At 51.3% G+C, this 16574-nt stretch overlaps 1 protein-coding gene and 1 long non-coding RNA gene across 9 annotated transcripts in view; one reads left to right on the top strand and one right to left on the bottom strand.

The window, feature by feature from the left end:
• Nucleotides 1-16574, bottom strand: part of RFX2 (regulatory factor X2) — a 120950-nt gene that overhangs the window by 87371 nt on the left and 17005 nt on the right. For 4 of the 6 annotated variants that reach the window (XM_058282006.1, XM_058282008.1, XM_071209997.1 and 1 more), the window contains exon 1: nt 13241-13399. The exons of the other annotated variants lie outside the window; for them this stretch is intronic. The gene's annotated coding sequence lies outside the window, so the exon portion shown is untranslated. Of the gene's footprint in view, nt 1-13240; nt 13400-16574 lie in introns of those variants that run through there. 6 annotated transcript variants of the gene reach the window in all.
• The window catches only part of LOC131274641 (uncharacterized), a 72362-nt gene continuing 67732 nt past the window's right edge, over nt 11945-16574 (top strand). For 2 of the 3 annotated variants that reach the window (XR_009181946.2, XR_009181944.2), the window contains exon 1: nt 11946-12137. This is a non-coding gene — a long non-coding RNA (uncharacterized lncRNA). Of the gene's footprint in view, nt 12138-16574 lie in introns of all 3 variants that reach the window. The other variant, XR_009181943.1, reaches the window with a different exon arrangement.

Below are 16574 nucleotides of genomic sequence, written 5' to 3'. Positions count from 1 at the left end.
AGGAAGTTGAACATAGATTTGCCACATGACCTAGCAATACCACTACTGGGTATATATCCAGAAGAACTGAGAGCAGTGACATGAATGGACATCTGCATACCGATGTTCATAGCGGCGTTATTCATGATTGCCAAAAGATGGAAAGCATCCAGGTGTCCATCATTCTAAGAATGGATGAACAAATTATGGTGAAATACATGATGGAATAATACACAACTGAAAGAAAAAATGAAGTCATGAAGCATATGACAACATGGATGAACCTGGAGGACATGATGTTGAGTGAAGTAAGCCAGGTACAAAAGGACAAACGCTGTATGATTGTGCTATTACAAACTAAATATATTCTGTAAACTCAGAGAGTTAATAACTAGAGTATGGGTCACCGGAAAATAGAAGAAGATTAGAGAATGGAAAGCTGAGGGTTAATCTGTGCAGAACTGGTAAAAAGATTGTTTGTAAATCTTTGGAAATGAATAGAAAAGTGAAAGCACATCATAGTGATGTAACTAGCAGTGCCTTTATATGGGTAAGATAGTAGTTGAAAGGGAAAGTCTAAGATCATGTGTATTACTAGAAAAAAAGCTAAAAAATGTAACATGGACTGTATAGCATAGTAAAACCCTTTGTGAAATATGAGTATGAGTAATACTGCCTATATAAGACTGCTTTTCTTTGAAACAGAACAAATGTACTTTAATGTTACAAGATGTTAATATCAGGCAAAAATATAGCCAAAGAAACTATGGACAGTGTATATAGTAATATATAATAATCTTCCATTAAGGATGAAACAAAGAAAAGGAAATATACTAAGGGAAAGAAACTAGATACAAAGTACATATATCTCTTGACTCCATCTATACAAAATATAAATAAACTAGAGAGATGGAAACAGAATAGCAGCTATGTACAGCAAGGGAAGCAGAGAGATACTGAGAGGTTATGAGGTTTTTTGTTTGTCTGTTTTTCATTTATTATTGTTATTGGAATAATAAAATTGCTCTAATAATGATTGAAGTGGTGAAAGCACAACTATGTGATTATACCAAATACCAGTGATTGTACCCTTTGGATGGATTGTGTACTGATTAACATGTATCAATAAAATTGATTTGTTAAAAAGTAACTCAGGGACAAAGCTGTGCAATGGAATCTTGGGCAGTTCCATAGAAACACATGAAGTAGCAACACAAACCCTGACTAGGAGAGATGAGACCAAATACTCTGTGAAATGAGCAGGATGCAGAAAAGAGGGCAGAACACAACCCCTTCTCTGCCCAAATCAAGTATTAGTTGAGGCATAATAAGGAAGGGAGTTGTGATACATGCTACCACGTGGATGAACCTTGAAAACACTATGTCACTGAAAGAAGCAGGAGGAAGGCAGGCGGGTGGGCAAACGATGCCCCTTGGGCCACACCCAGCCTGGCCGGCTGCCTGCTTTTGTGCAGCCCAGGAGCAAAGAATGAGTTTTACCGTTTTAAATGGCTTTGAAAGATAAAAATTAAAATATTTCATCACACAGGTAAAAGCAGAGGAAATGCAAATTTCAGCCTCCATAAATAAAGTTTTATTGGCACAGGGCCATGCCCATTCATTCATACTGTACAGGGCTGCTTTCACGCTGCCACGGCAGAGCTGAGCGGTCGAAACCTCAAACATTTACTCTCTGGCCCTTTATAGAGAACGGGTGCAGGCCCGTTTCCTTGGAATCCTGAAACACTCCGTGGGCTCTCTTTGCCCAAATAAAACAAGGGCACTTCCCCCAATCTGCAGAAAAATTTCATGGTTAGATTTCTCAAATTAAAAAACACTTTCCCCACAAATATTTCTCAAACCCTCGATACAGGTTTCCTCTTCTCTGCTCGTGAGCAACAGTGAAGAGCCAAATTCCCTGCAGGTACCCCGTTATTGGGCAACACCCGACCAGCTGGTCGTGCTTGCCGCGACAGCAGTTTTAAAGGACATATATTCACGGTTGATATTTTGCACCACTATCAGATTTTAGAATTGAACCACACTTTCATTAATAAAAGTAGTAACGGGGGGAATGGAGTATACAAGTATTCCATGGTGTTCCACAAAAAGCACCATGCTCTATCCCCAAAACAGTTTGAGAGCATGACTGTGGAGGAGAAGGGGCAAGTGTCAAAGTTTGAAGGATGAAGCCTGTGATCAGGTCTGTGGGATACTCCTTGCTGCCAGGGCGAGACCAGCAGGTGATTTTACGGGTCCTGAATGAGAGGGCCTGGGTGAGGCCTGCATCAACCAAAATAGGAAGGCAGGGGTCAGTTTGAGACAACTTTGGGTGCTAGAAACTACTATCTATAAGGGTTACGGACCAGAAGAGGCAAGGAAGGGGCTAATGGGGTACAGGAGAAGGGGGAGAAGAGGCAGTGACTCCCCAGCCTCCCAGCCTGGGCAATCAGGGGGCTGGTGTCCCCAACAAGGAAGGCTGGGACCCTCAGGAAGGAGAACTTGGATATCAGGTGAGGGCAGGGCACCCTGATCCCGACAACGACAATGGCTGTGTCTCCTTTCTTAGGCCTCGTTCCTCTCTCTGGGGCCCTGGGCCCACCCCTCTGCAGCTCGAAGAAGAAGAGCCGGGCTGAGATGAGTGTGAGCACAGAGCAAGTCGAGCTGGCCTGAGCAGCAGGAAGGAGGCCAAGGGACGGAGAGCCACAGCAGGCTTTTATACCTTTTTAAGGGCATGATAAGCAGGTCGACCTTTCTGGGGTTTTGCAAGGAATGGAGTAACGTGGTGGAAAAGGCCCAGCAGGCACGCAGCTGGTGAGATGGGGCAGCCCTTTATTTTTCAGACGTGCCCACAGGGATCTGATGGCCACTACCTCTAAAGTCCGGCTTCTCCCTGCTGTGAGCTGCTTTCGGCCCCCATGCTTTCCTCCATGCCCAGCACGCTGTTCTCTGCCTTTCTTGCAAAATCCTCCTTGTTTGGCCTGAAGCACAAGAGGGAGGCTTTACTCACTCGACAAGCATTTGCCAGGACTTATGGAAGGCCCTGCCCTTTGCGTGGGGCAGGAGAACGTGCCAATAAAAGGAGAAGACCGTCCCAAGCCGTGAAAATCTTGGGACCCAGTTAAGGAGTTGTTACAGGCTCATACAATTAATGGCCGGTTTAAATTATTTCTCGGCATCCAAATCCCTCTGCTCTCCTTCTCTGGAAGCTGGCGATGCCATCGGTCTAACTGTGGAAGATCTTGCATGGGATCAGAGGCGACGGACGGCTCGTGAAGCCACAGCTCATGTTCGTTTCCGTGAGAGCCTTGTCGGTCACGAGACAGCTGAAGGGAACGATGCTTGCAGAATGTTCTCCGTGGGCTAGCCGTGCTGCCCGAGGTTTATCGTGGCCTCTTGAATTGGCTTTGGTTTTGACGGGCATTAAAAATGACCCCTCTTCTGTGTACTCATCATGATGGGCAAACCGGGAATTTGGGGCTTCTTGGTGGAAACTTCTGAAGCGGCGGCTCTCCCTGTCCCGCGAGAGCGCAGCAGGTGAAGGGAAGCGGGAGAGGAGGCTGCAGGGCCTCGCGTTTCCTTCCACATCTGCCACAGCTGCCTGGGTCCGGGTCCTAAACAGCCGTGCACACACCAACTTGTCAGGGGTCAGGGGTGCCACGTTCCACCGCCACCCATGCTAGCCTGGGCTGCGTGGTTTTCTTTAACTGGGCTTTTAGGCTGATGGAGAGGGTGAAAGATGCCCCAGCACCCACGTGAGACCTTCTCCTCCAAGTTCCAGGGAAAAAAAAAGAAGCCAGGGGCTGGAGCTCAGGCCTAGGGGATTCCTCATGCAGCCCCAGTGGGAGTGGATCCTGCTTTGGGGAAGACTGTTTCTGCTTGGGAAATGGATCTTTAAGGAAGGAAACCAAGGTTGGAAATCATTACCTATCAAAGAAGTAAACCTTGAGCAACGGTGTCCTCTAAGTCCTTGCTCGGGCCTGGCATGGGACACAGGGCTGAATTCTTGGGGAGCCCTGCAGTCTCTGGGCCTTTTGAATCTTTCAGAAATGGCTCAAGTCAAGGCACCACCTAAGGTTTAAAGTACTGAGGACTTGCCCCCAGGGGACAGGGGAGACTTCTTCGTTGGGCAAACTGTGAGTGCCCAGTCTCACTGATGAAGCAATAGCCATAAGCAGCTCTCTTTATCGCAGATCGACTTTCTATCAGGGCGAGATCTTAGAAAAGTTTCAAAGCCGGACAAGAGATAAAGCAAGCCACTGCGGGCGGCTTTGACATGGGACGAGCTTCTGCCTCTTCCACTGTGACCACGGCTCCTGCCGATGAGCCCCACACAGCGTGGTTGTGAAGACACCCCCCAACCCTTCTAGAAAATGACGTGACTTGCAATCTTTGCCTGAACAAAAAAGGAAAGTCAATGAACAGTCGGGGTCTTTAATTAAAATTTCTTTGGGGATTTGCTAAAATAAAAAAAAATTTTTTAAAGCTACATATTGAAAAAGCTAGAATGTTATTTTTGCCTGCCCAAACTGCAGTCTTTAAGGCCACGGGCGCTCAAAGGGTTCCATGATTTTTTGTGGTTTTTGTTAAAATTAAAAGTTCTGGTAACTTGAGGCAGGCTTGCCGTCCTGAGCCCGCGGGGCTCCTGAGCTTTATTCACTCGGGTGTCAGGACCAAGCCCGGGTGCACGACGGCCATGTGCAGGGCTGGGGCAGCTGCCTGTCCTCCAGGAGCTGACACCACGGCAGGCTGTGGGACACGCTGGCGCATCACGACCCTATGTGGAAGAGCCTGGCAGGGGATCTATGGGCTGGGCCCGCTCAGGACCCACGGTCACTTCCAGCTGACCGCGTCTTACTGCCTCAACCAATGACAATTTTATCCCCCAGGGGACGGGTGGCTTTTTGGTGCTTACACCTGGGGAAGGGGTGCTCCTGGCATCGACAGGCTGGAGGCCAGGGCTGCTCCGGTGCCCAGGACGGATGATCTGGCCCCAAATGTCAACAGCCCCCAGGTGGCAACCTCCAGCTATAGTCGCATTTCTTCCCACTGAGCTCACTAATTAGAACCTCAAGGTTCCACAAGGAGGGAGCATTAAGAAGGCTTTGAGAGAAGGTTAAGAAGGCAGAATGACGTTCCAGAGAGAGGGGACAGGGAAGCAGAAGACCTGCTCAAGGGACGGCAAGTCCAAGTCCATTCAGAGGAGTGCAAGACCAGGCAATTAAAAGGTAGTGGAGCAGACTGAGACAAGCCTAGAACACCAAACCAAGTACGACATGTCACAACGAAGGGGAGGAGCCAGCCTAAAGGAGAGTGCCCATCCATTCCCCTTGGCAGGGTCACAGCTGTGGGCAAGTGGGTGGGCAGAGAGGTAGGGGTGAGCAAGACGAAAGAGCAGGGGAACCCGGGCATGTGCAAGGAGCTGCCAAGGCAGGGGAAGGAACGGAAATGACACGAAACGCCCTCGGTGGTGGAAGCTGATGGCTGGAAAGTATTGCTTCTAGAACACGAGGGGAGGGCTGGACCACTTCCTGGGAGGAGGAGGACAAAGGAGCTGGGTCCGTGCCGGACCACACCAGGGACGCTTCCCCAGCCCGAAACCTAGGTGGGGGTGTCATGCTGCTGCCGCCCCGGGGCTTGTCTCTCCACCATCCTGCCGCAGCTTTAAATTAAGTACCAACTGTGCACCAAGTCTCCCAGTGATCACAATGACCAGTTAAAGACGTGCCCTCTTGTGAACGAAGGCTGGCAATCCATGGAGTCTTGCAGGGCTTCCAGAAACCCTTTCTACGTGTCCACTTCTGTTTGTCATTTCGAGTCTGCAGTACAGCCGGGCCACGATATACACAACTGTTGTGCTCCTGAAATATGTTCCAGTTTAAGCCTGAACTTCAGGTTGGAATGCCAGTTGTCAATGGCTGCGAACAATTTCAAATTTCTCTAGCATCTTCTTCCCCCTTAACTTTCCACAGATGGTAGAGGAATACTTTTAAACATGCAACTAATTGTCAGCTCCTGCGAGGTTTGATATTTTGGACCCACAAATATTTGCTGAATGAATGCAGACCCCCGAGAGCCCCTCACTTAGCAAAGTCCTGATTGAGGTGAATTCGCTTAGAAAATGAAGTCTTTTCACAACCAAAAGTGTGTCCTTTCTTTTGCGTTCTGTGGTTTGGATTTTCAAATCTTTTTTTTTCCTCAAAGCAGGTAGCACCCGTATACATAAATCTGAGAATGTAAGGGGGGGGAAGAGCCCCGCGGGGTGTTTTCTAGGGTTTGGCCTGGCTGGGGTGAAGCAGGCACACATTTCTTTGGACTGGTCATTGGGGGGAAACTACTTCTGAGGGCTTACCCCCCCAATCACCTTTTGGACAGAAATGCATCCCTGGAAACATGGTGCTGTTTCTAAAGGATAAACAGTTTGCATTTAAAGAAAACAAATGATGACAGTTAAGTGCTGTTATGACTTTAGGGTGGACTCTCCTGTCGCTGGCATGGCTGCGGCCGTCTTCCGGGGCCTGGAGAGGCAGGTCCAGGCCGGGCTTTAGGCCCTTTGGGGGGCATGGGAGCCTTCTTCCCAGGACTGGTCTGAGTGGGCTCTTCCTGGTCTCCGGCGACTGCACCTCTGCCTAGCGTTCAGCCCCTGAAGCACATCTCCTCTGCCTCCAGCGCCTCCGCTCCAGTTCTCCTTCCACCGCAGAGTTCCTTCCAAGGGCCGCTCCGCACGGGCTTCCTGGCCCCTAAACGTTGCTGGGTCTCCCCTTGGCCTTCTCTCCTCGCTCTCCAGCCTCTTTTGGAGGTTCTCATCCATTCTCGGGGTGGAAATGACCACTTTCAGGCTGACAGCACCTACACTGCGCCCTCTAGCTGGACCCCCTTTCAGCTCCAGTCTCAGGAATCCAGCTGCCTGCTGGAGGGCAGCATCTGCCCGTGGGTCCCACGGCCACTGCCAGCTCTCCCCAAACCAGCTTCTCCCACTCCCTCCTCTCACTGAAGCATCACGTGCTGCACCACCCCTCAAGTCAGACACCCGGGAAGAGTCCTCGGGCCCTTGCCGCCCCTCGTCCCACAGAACGAAGCCCCCGGAAGACCTCGTGGCCCTGGCTCTCTCCCCACCCCTGGCCGCTGCTTTAGGGCAGGCCCTGGCCTCTTGCCCCTGGTGTGCGGCAGCAGGAATCTGCATTTCCTGCCTCCAGACGCAGAGCCTTCCGACGCATCTCCGAAAAGCGGGGCTCTGCTCGTGAAGCTGCATCACCGCGAACCTCTCAACAGATGCCCAGGGCCAGAGAGCTCAGTCCCCACTGTCTAGCCCCGGGAAGGACCATCTAGCCCCGGGAAGGACCAAGCAGTGAACAGTGCAGGCTCTGTGGGCCACACATGGACCCGGTCCCGATCACAACCATTCAGCTCGACCGTGCTCAGTGTGCATGTGGATGGCTTGGAGAGGCCCCAGGGAGGCTTTATTTACAAAAACAGGGGGTGGCTGGCTTTCCAGCGGGGGCTGGAGTTCGCGGACACCTGTTCTAGGCGAAGGCTCGCCAAACTCCAACCTAATCCCCCCTGTGCCCTGCACTCTGGCCACGGAGAACTGCGTGCAGTTTCCTGAAACACGGCCATCCCCGGGCCTCCCGCGGAGGCCGCCGGGGGCCCTCACAACCTGCTCCGGCCTCCCGTGCCTTGGCTGACTGGGCTCCAGCCTCACTGGCCGCCTTCCTCTGCCTTGCCCAGGCTCAGGTGGGTCACCCTTCGCAGGACCTCTGCACTGGCTGGCCCCTGCCAGGAAGGCACTTCCCTCTGAACGGCACGGGGCCGATTCCCTCTCGTCATTTTGGTCTCGGCCCAACTGTCACCTCCTTAAGAGCCTCCCTGGCCACCTGCAGCAACCCGGGCAGCCTCACACCACCCTGTTTTAGGGCCTCTCCCATTCCGTTTTTGGCGAAAGTTCACAAATGGGAAAGCTGATTGTGAATTAATTACTCCATTCTCACACACACGCACGGACGCATGTCCACGCTCCCGGTAACTGTGGAGTTCTTAGAAGACACAGGGCTGACACTAGCACATCTGGGCTTCATTACGGCCAAAGGCAAATAGGGACCTTGTCCGGCCAGCACATGTAAGTTCTACATATTTTTTAGTAATTTTTTTCCTTCACTTTTTTAACAGGCGTTTTCGGAGTCGTGACATCCTAAATCTACTTGGCTGTGTGTCTCACCTACAGGCAGTGGGAAGTCAACTCTATTTTTTGGACAGTCACAGACCACCCGCACATCGAAAAGAAGGATAAGGCGTAGCCGGGTCACGAAACGGAGTTCTGAAATATCCAAGGGAGTTCGAGGCATCAGAAAACAGGAATGTCATTTCAGGGAAGAGAGGACTGAGCTGCCGCGGCGAGCGAGACGCGCGAGGCCCGCCTGCCTGCCTCTCGGGCCCGGGCGCCAAATGGCTCGTGGCCAGACTCCAGCCGTGTTGGCATCTGAGAGTCAGAGATAACACAGACGGGGCTGGTTCCCAAATGTGCTCATCTGCAGGCTCGGCCTGAAGGGTCTGGGCCACTGACCAAACCCCAGCCGGAAGCACGCTACTAGGGGGACTCACTTAGGAGGAATCTAGACCAAACCAAGAGGTGGGGCTCTTCGAGGTCCTTTTCTGCTGTTGTTTCTGTCACCTTGGAGAGGCTTGGAGAGTGAGAAATATGGCTGAGGGTGAATTTCTAAACTAACTTAAAGGCATTCCCTGGCCTGAGGCAGACTTAAGCTTAAGGCTCAGCAACTTGACCAAGCAAGAAATATTTACTGGATGCCTGTTCAGCGTCTTGCATTGGTCAGGAAACCAAAATTAAAGAATAGATAATCCTGGGCTGCATGCTGCTTGTCTGTGTCTTTCTAGTAGTAGCAGTAATACCACCTCTTTATTGAGCACCTATTACGTGCCAGGCATTGTGCTAAACAGCTTAGAGATGTTTTTCCTATATAGCAACCATGCAAACTATATTACATATTTCACAGATGCCAACCCTCCCCTCCCCCGGAGTCACTCAGGGCTCATAAATGGTGACACCACACTCATACGGGTTTAACGGCAGGCATATCTGCAGTATCTGGGACTGCAGCTTGCAATTTTTCCGTCACTCTTCCCTCTGCCCCCAGTTTGAAGCCAGCAGAGCCAAAGAGCGTGAGCCCAGGGAAGAGGTCTTAGATGAAGCAGAGAGGTTCGGAGTGCGGGGAGCCCAGGGCAAGACTGGCTTTGGGGCCAAGTGAGGGTCCGGAGCTGAGGAAGACACAGTGATAGGAGTCAACATGGCCGCGTGTTAACAGCTCTGTCGGCTGCTGGGCCGAGGTTGGACTGCCAAGGGCCACTGGTGGTGGCTTTATGGAGACCAGTGAGTTCACTACTGGAACAATCGAGGCCACGCTGGTGGCTTGGACCAGGCAGGCTGGCAGTGGGGTGAAGGCGGGGTTCCAGTTGCTAGGTAGCTCCTGAAGGGAGAGTCAACAAGATTTGCTGATGGGACTGGAAGAAAGAGGGCGGCAAGGAGGCTCCCAGGTATTGGGCTGAACACCTGGGCGAGATGCGCTGTTTCCTAGAGGGCAGTGAGTCTGGGAGGAGCAGATGTGGAGGGACTATGGCAAGCTCAGCCTGGCTGCCCCGCCTTTAAGCAGCCTAGTAGAATCCGGCTGGACGTATCCAGGAGACTGCTGGACAGCCTCTTCCTGTAAAGAAGACCCTACAATCCACGTCCCCCCATCTCACCGCCCTTGCCAGTCAGGGCTTCCGAGGACTGATTTCTCTCCAGACTTGCTGCAGCTTTCCTTGGTGCTTCTTTCCCATCCTCCTCTTGACTCTAGGTCTTCCTCTTGTTTTTTTCCCCCCCGTATGAGAAAGAATTCCTTTGCTGATCTTAGGGTTTCCAGGAAGCATGTTTTCCGTTTTCTCCCATATTCCATTCCTTCGCTCATTCAACAAATTGAGTACACACTATCTGCCAGGCACTCATCCAAGAGATGATGGAAAAGGGAGGCACAAGGCCTTTTTTATCAATAGATCTACAATCCCATATTACAACACCAAAACCCCAAAAAGCTCTGATAACTGGCGCTTTGTCCGAAGTTTGGCACAGTCACCAAATGGCAACAAAACCTGGCCTGAGCTGACATGAGGGATTCCCGCTCCTTATCCATCCCACATAGTATGAATATTCTCATGTGGTCGGGGGGGGCGGGGTGTGGAGGTGTTCAATGGGTGCGCCCCACATCAGGAGTTTCAGAGATGGGACCAGGGACTTGTACCTTCTCTCCCCTAGTGCAGTGCAAGTCCCCGCCAGCCAGATGGTTTCTCTGGGAAACTTCCCTTGCTTTGTAAAAAGTTTTCTCTCTTACAAATAAGTAGATTGGGGGGGGGGGGGGCGGGGATGCTATTTAAATCAGTAAGTAGTCATCAAAAACCAAATATACGATGTGAGCAAAACAACTATTCTAAAAATCCTCCCAGCCAATCAACATTTTGACTCGACTATTCAAGTTAAATTAATTAGCTAGTAACTCCTTATAACTTTAATCGGAAGCTAAAAATCATATCGAAGAAATAAATCCCAGACAAGCCCAGATAACCCAGATGAACAGTTTTGCAGCATCTGCCTTTCTAGTGAATGGACTCATCCCCGTGCTGCTTCGATGACAGATGTTGCTAAAAGAAGACTATTGCCACTACAAACACATATTAAGGCAATGGGTGCCCTTCACCCAGAAAGCAAGTAACAACTGACTTTCAAAGGACTTGCTCTCCTCCTTGGAGTAATTAATAACTCTGTCCCGCTCCTCTCCGATTCCCCTTTTGAGTGTGGTTTATCTGGGACAAGACAGGAATGTCCCCTAATGACTACATACTTCAGCATTGCTTTTACTGCAGGGGCAAACCATTTCTGAGCTCATTCATGGTCCAAATCGGGTAAAAAAATTAAAAAAATTTTTAAAAAGACAGGATCCTAGAATCAATTTACCTTTCACATCTCCTAGCATGAGAAGTCTTTTCCGTAAACCTAATTTTAAAGATGGCCAAGCGCGGTTCCAGACTGCTTTTCCCCCAGGCAAAGGTAAGGAAGGAAAGTAAATTCCTTTCCTAGGGGACTTAACTAGAGTCATCAGTCCTCTGGTTAGGAGCCATTTTTAAGGTTACCTTAGAGGCAGTTCCAGTCTTTAAACTGAGAGTGGGAGAAAGAAATGGGAAATGGACCTAGGGGGACAGAGGGTCTGGGTTTCTATATAAACAAACAAACAATGTTTGAGAGCATGAAATGGGAGGATCAACACTTGTTGACAATATGCTTGGGCAAGAGAAATAAAGTTTGGATGATATTTTGCATTATTTATTGTTATTATTTGGGAGAAGGAGGGCAGAGATGCCTTACTGGAATGAACCTTGCCCAGGATTTGATATTTGGAATCTGCAGGAATAAGGCTGATTGGGAAGGGAGAAGGAAAACTCATCGCAGCCTGCACTGACAGTTGCTGGCCCAGAGAAAGAAAAGAAGTTGGTGCAGGGGTGGGGGTGGGGGGCATAAGAAAAAACCTGCCCAAAGCCAGCCTGAGGTCTCTGGGGAGAGGCCTTCGCACTCCCGGTTCCTGCCGCCACCCGGAGGCTAAAACAGGCAGAGGAGCCGCCCCCGCCGGGCGGCGTGGCCCGGTGCAGCTCCCGCCCCGCAGCCCTGGAAACAGCGGCCGGGATCGGCGAACCCAGCTCGCCGGGCGCAGCGGCGACTTTCCCCCAGCGGGACCGGGCTGGGGTGCTGGGGGCAGGGGAGCGGGAGGGCTTCCCCAGGAGGGAAGCGGCTGCGGTGGGGGTCAGGGGTGGGGCTAAACCATGCAGGCACACGCGCGCGCGCGCACTCGTACAACCTGGGGGTGGGGTGGGGGGGGAATGCCACCCAGCGGGGGGGGGGGGCAAACTGAGAAATGAAAACCACACACCAGCCAAACACCTCGGGAGAAACTTTCCTCCATCAGTCCAAATAGGGGAGCTGCGGGGGAGCTTCGGCGCGGGTGGAGGGCGTGGGAGGACGGGCGGGCCCGGGATCCCCCAATCCCAGAGAGGTGGGGGACCCAATGGGAGAAGGGAGAGGGGTGCGAGGAGCCCAAAACGCGAGGATTTTTGGTTAAAAGGTAAGAAGCGGGTCCCCGGGAGGCCGATTCTCGGGGCGTTTGGGTGGAAGTTGAGAAGGGGGAAGGGTGGGTTCCCCCAGGACAAATGCACCGACTTTTGGTTAAAGAGTGAGAAGAGGGGTTCCCGGGCACCCCCCAGTCTGGAAGTTTGAGAGTCAAAAATAAGAAGGGGATTCCCCGGAGCGCCCCTAAAATCAAGGTACTTGGGAGGGGATCAAAAATGAAACGGGAGTCCCCAGAATATCCCAGATGCAGGAATTTGAGGTGAAAGTGAGAAAGGGGTCTTCGCGACACCCCCAACTCAGGACTCTGAGGTTGAAAGTGATAGAAGGATCCCAGCGGTGCCCCAATTTCAGAGGTGTGGGGGTTACAGGTGAGAAGAGGGTCCTCCAGCGGCCCCCAATTCAGGGAGTTTAGAGAAGAGTCAGAGAGGGGGTCCCCGGGGCGCCCCCCAATTCGTAGAGTTTGAAGGGAAAAGGGAGAGGGGGTCCCAGAGATACCCCAACCTCAGGGATACGGAGACTAAAAGTGAGAAGAGGGTTGCCGGACGCCCCCAGTCCATGAACTCCGAGAGTAAGAGGGATCCCCGGGCGCCCCAGATATTCGGGGTGGGGGTAGAAGCAAGTCCTCGGGCGCCCCCAATTCAAGGAGTTTAAATAAGTAATAGGGGTCCCTGGGGCGCCCCCAATTCAGATATTTGGGGTGGGGTAGAAGTACGAAGCAAGTCCTCGGGCGCCCCCAATTCGAGGAGTTCAAAAAAGAGTTGGGGGTCTCTGGGGCGCCCCCAATTCAAGGAGTTTGAGGGTGAGAGTGAGACAGGGGTCCCCGGGCGCCTCCAATTCAGGAAGTTTTGGGAAAAGTGAGGCGCTGGGTCCCCGGCTCACCCCGGTCTGGTGAAGAGGAAAGAAGGGGCGTCGCCGGGGGGGGTCCCCCAAACTCAGCCGCGCGTGCGGGTCCGGGGACGGGGGCGGGCCCGCGGGCGCGGCGGCCCGGGCGTGCGGGGCGACCCGGGGCGCCGCTCCCCGCCCCCCGGCCCCGAGCGGGGTCCCCGCCGCCCCCCGCACTCGCCGTCCGGGCGGGCCCGGGGCGGTCGCGTCGGTCACCTGGAGTTCGGGCCGGGAGTTCGGGCAGCGGCTCCCGCGGCGGCGGCGGCTGCTGCGTGTTGGTCCCCGTTGGTAAGTAACAGTCTCCACGGCTACAGTCTCTATGGCGGCGGCGGTGGCGGCGGCGGCGGCCGCTCCTCCTCCGGCTCCCGCCGCCCGCCCGCCTCGCGCCGCCCGCCGGGGCGTTGTTACCGGCAACGGTTACCAGGCTCCACGCCCCGCCCCCCCAACGGCCCGCCTCCAACGGGCGCGGGGGGGCGGGGCGCGCGGCGCCCCATTGGCCGGCCGCCGTGTCCGTCGGAGGGGGCGTTCCCCGGCGGGGAAGAGGGCGAGGCCGGGCCAATGGGCGCGAGGGAGGGCGGGGCCTGGAGAGCGCGCGCGCACGGCGGGGAGAGTGGGGCGGCGGGCGGCGTGCGCGGGGCGGGCGGTGGCGCGTCCCGGCAAGGACAAGTTTGGGGCACGCTGGGGGCCCTCGTGAGTCTGGGTCAGGGGTCCGCAAACTATGGCCTGCGGGCCAAATCCAGTCTACCTCCTGGTTTCATGTGGCCTGTACCCTCAGAATTATTTTAAAGGTTGGAAAAAAAAGAGATGGAAAGTTTTATACCAAAAGCACAAGCAGCAAAAGAAAAGAAAAAAATAAAAAAATTAAAAAAATATATATATATATATAACGGACTTCATCAAAATTAAAAACTTTTGTGCATCAAGTGATATCGTCAAGAAAGTAAAAAAAAAAGATGACCTAAGAATGGGAGAAAATATTTGGAAATCATGTATCTGATAAGGAAGTCTGGGGAAGCTGGATTCCTCCAGGTTCTTAGCTATGTCCCATAAGATTTGCTATTTTTTTAATTTTTCTTCGGCTTCTTTTTTTTTTTTTTTTTGGCATTAGATTTTAAGAACATGCCAGTAAAAAGAGTTTATTGAGAAATGAGAGAAGAACAGAAGCACACACCCAAGATGTGGGTACAGGCTCCTCCTGGCCAAGAGAGAGCGTTTGAGGCAGGGAGTGCTTTTATTAAGCCGGTTTCCCTCCTCCCCTTTCCTCGTGCTGGGGAGGAGCCCCACTGTTTGCTGTTCCGATTGATTGGCCCACCTCTTGGCTCTCAGATGACCAATGGGGAGGCCTGTTTGGAGTTTCCTGGGCTTGCCCTTTGACCCAGGAAAGAGTTCCAAATGGGGCCTTGTGGACAGGATCTTTCCGGTACTGTTCTCAGTAGCAGCCTTCCCATCAGGGGGCTTCCTGGTGGGATTTCACAGCCCTGTTCTCTGCTGGTCCCAATGTGATTTGTCATTTCCTCTTTTCCCTATACTAACCTGCCTCAATAAGAGTTTAATATCTAGAATATAAAGAACTCCTACCACTCAACAGCAAAAAAGACCAACAACCCATTTAAACAATGGGGCAAGGATCTGATTAGACAGTTCTCCAAAGAAGGTATTCAAATAGTGAGAATATAAAAAGGTGCTCAACATCCTTAACCAGTTAAAAAAAGAAAAGAAAAAAGTAAATTGAAACTGTGAGAGGGAGCAGGTTGAGTGCTGGCCTCCCACATGGGAGGTACTGGGTTCGGTTGCCAGTGCTGTTGTAGAATTTGAGAGAGGTTCAATTATTTGCATATAGAGAGGCCAGGACTCAGGAATGATTCTGAGAAGGAAAAATGGTTTATTGACAGCCTGCGGACTCGGGAGCTTCCTGTTGCAAACCCGAGCCCCGAACAAGACTTTCAGAGTTTCTTTTATACAGAGAGGAAAGGTTAAATGGTCCCTTTGTTTCAGTTCTCAATAGGCTTGAATTAGCATATATCTTCCACATCTTAGGTAAGCTTTTAGCATGGACTTCATACATTCTAGATAAGCTTTTAGCATATTTGGTTTGCATTTCCCCTGAATACCTAAAGTTATAGACCTTGCATTGTTAAACTGTTTCCTGGGACTGGAGTCGTTGCCATGGTCACCAAGGGCAGGACTGCAGCCTCTTATGGTCTCACACCCACAAGTCACAGACAGCTTAGGTTATCTCTGAAGAGACAAAGAGCCCCCCACCCATAGCCCACATCAGTGCCTACTAAAGAAGATGATCAAGACAGCAAGCTGGGAAACGGACTTTGGCCCAGTGGTTAGGGCGTCCGTCTACCATATGGGAGGTCCGCGGTTCAAGCCCCGGGCCTCCTTGACCCGTGTGGAGCTGGCCATGTGCAGCGCTGATGCGTGCAAGGAGTGCCGTGCCACGCAAGGGTGTCCCCCGCGTGGGGGAGCCCCACGCGCAAGGAGTGCGCCCGTTAGGAAAGCCGCCCAGCGTGAAAAGAAAGAGCAGCCTGCCCAGGAATGGCGCCGCCCACACTTCCCGTGCCGCTGACGACAACAGAAGCGGACAAAGAAACAAGACGCAGCAAAAAGACACAGAAAACAGACAACCGGGGGAGGGGGGGAAATTAAATAAATAAATAAATCTTTAAAAAAAAAAAAAAAAAAGACAGCAAGCTGACACAATGAGATGATGCAATGAGGAAACACAATGAGAAACATAAGGAGAGATGTAAGAAGGGAGTGGATGTGGCTCAAGCAGTTGGGTGCCTCCCTCCCAGGTGGGAGGTCCCAAGTTCTATTCTTGGTGCCTCCTTAAAGAAGACAAGCAGACACAGCACACAACAAACAGAGAGCAGACAGCGAACACAATGAACGGAGGTGGTGGTTGGGGGAATAAATACATAAATCTTTAAAAAAACAAAATAAAACTATGAGTGCCACTTCATTATTTGTACACCAGTGTTTATCATAGCATACTTACAATTGCCAAAAAGTGGAAGTGACCCAAATGTCCATCAACAGATGAATGGATAAGCAAGATGTGTACAATGTAATATTACTCAGCCATAAAAAGGAGGAAAGTGCTGGAACATGTTACAACTTAGATGAACCTGGAAGACATCGTGTTGAATGAAAGAAGTCAGACACACAAGGACAAATACTGTGCAACTTCATTTCTTTTATATGAAATGCTTAAAATAAGCAAATGCATAGAGACAGAAAGCCGAGTGTGATTACCAGAGGTGGCGGGTGTGAGAAAGTATGAATTTGGTTTGGGACATTGAAAATAGTCTGGAAATAGATAGTGGCAAAAATTCCACAGTCTTGTCAATGTGCTTAATGTCAAAGAATTGTCCATTTAAGTTGGTTAAAATGATTTTGATGTTTTGCCTATTTTACCACAATTAAAAGTAAATAAATTAATTATAAAAAAGAAGGCAAGAAAAGCCAGAAATAGTAGCTATATACAGTAAGGAAAACAGAGAAAAATTGAAAGGTGAAGAATTTTCTTTTTCTTTAGCAA

This window comes from Dasypus novemcinctus, chromosome 19 (genome assembly GCF_030445035.2).
Source record: "Dasypus novemcinctus isolate mDasNov1 chromosome 19, mDasNov1.1.hap2, whole genome shotgun sequence".
Taxonomy (NCBI): Eukaryota; Metazoa; Chordata; class Mammalia; order Cingulata; family Dasypodidae; genus Dasypus; species Dasypus novemcinctus.
This window is presented reverse-complemented; position numbering and strand designations above follow the sequence as displayed.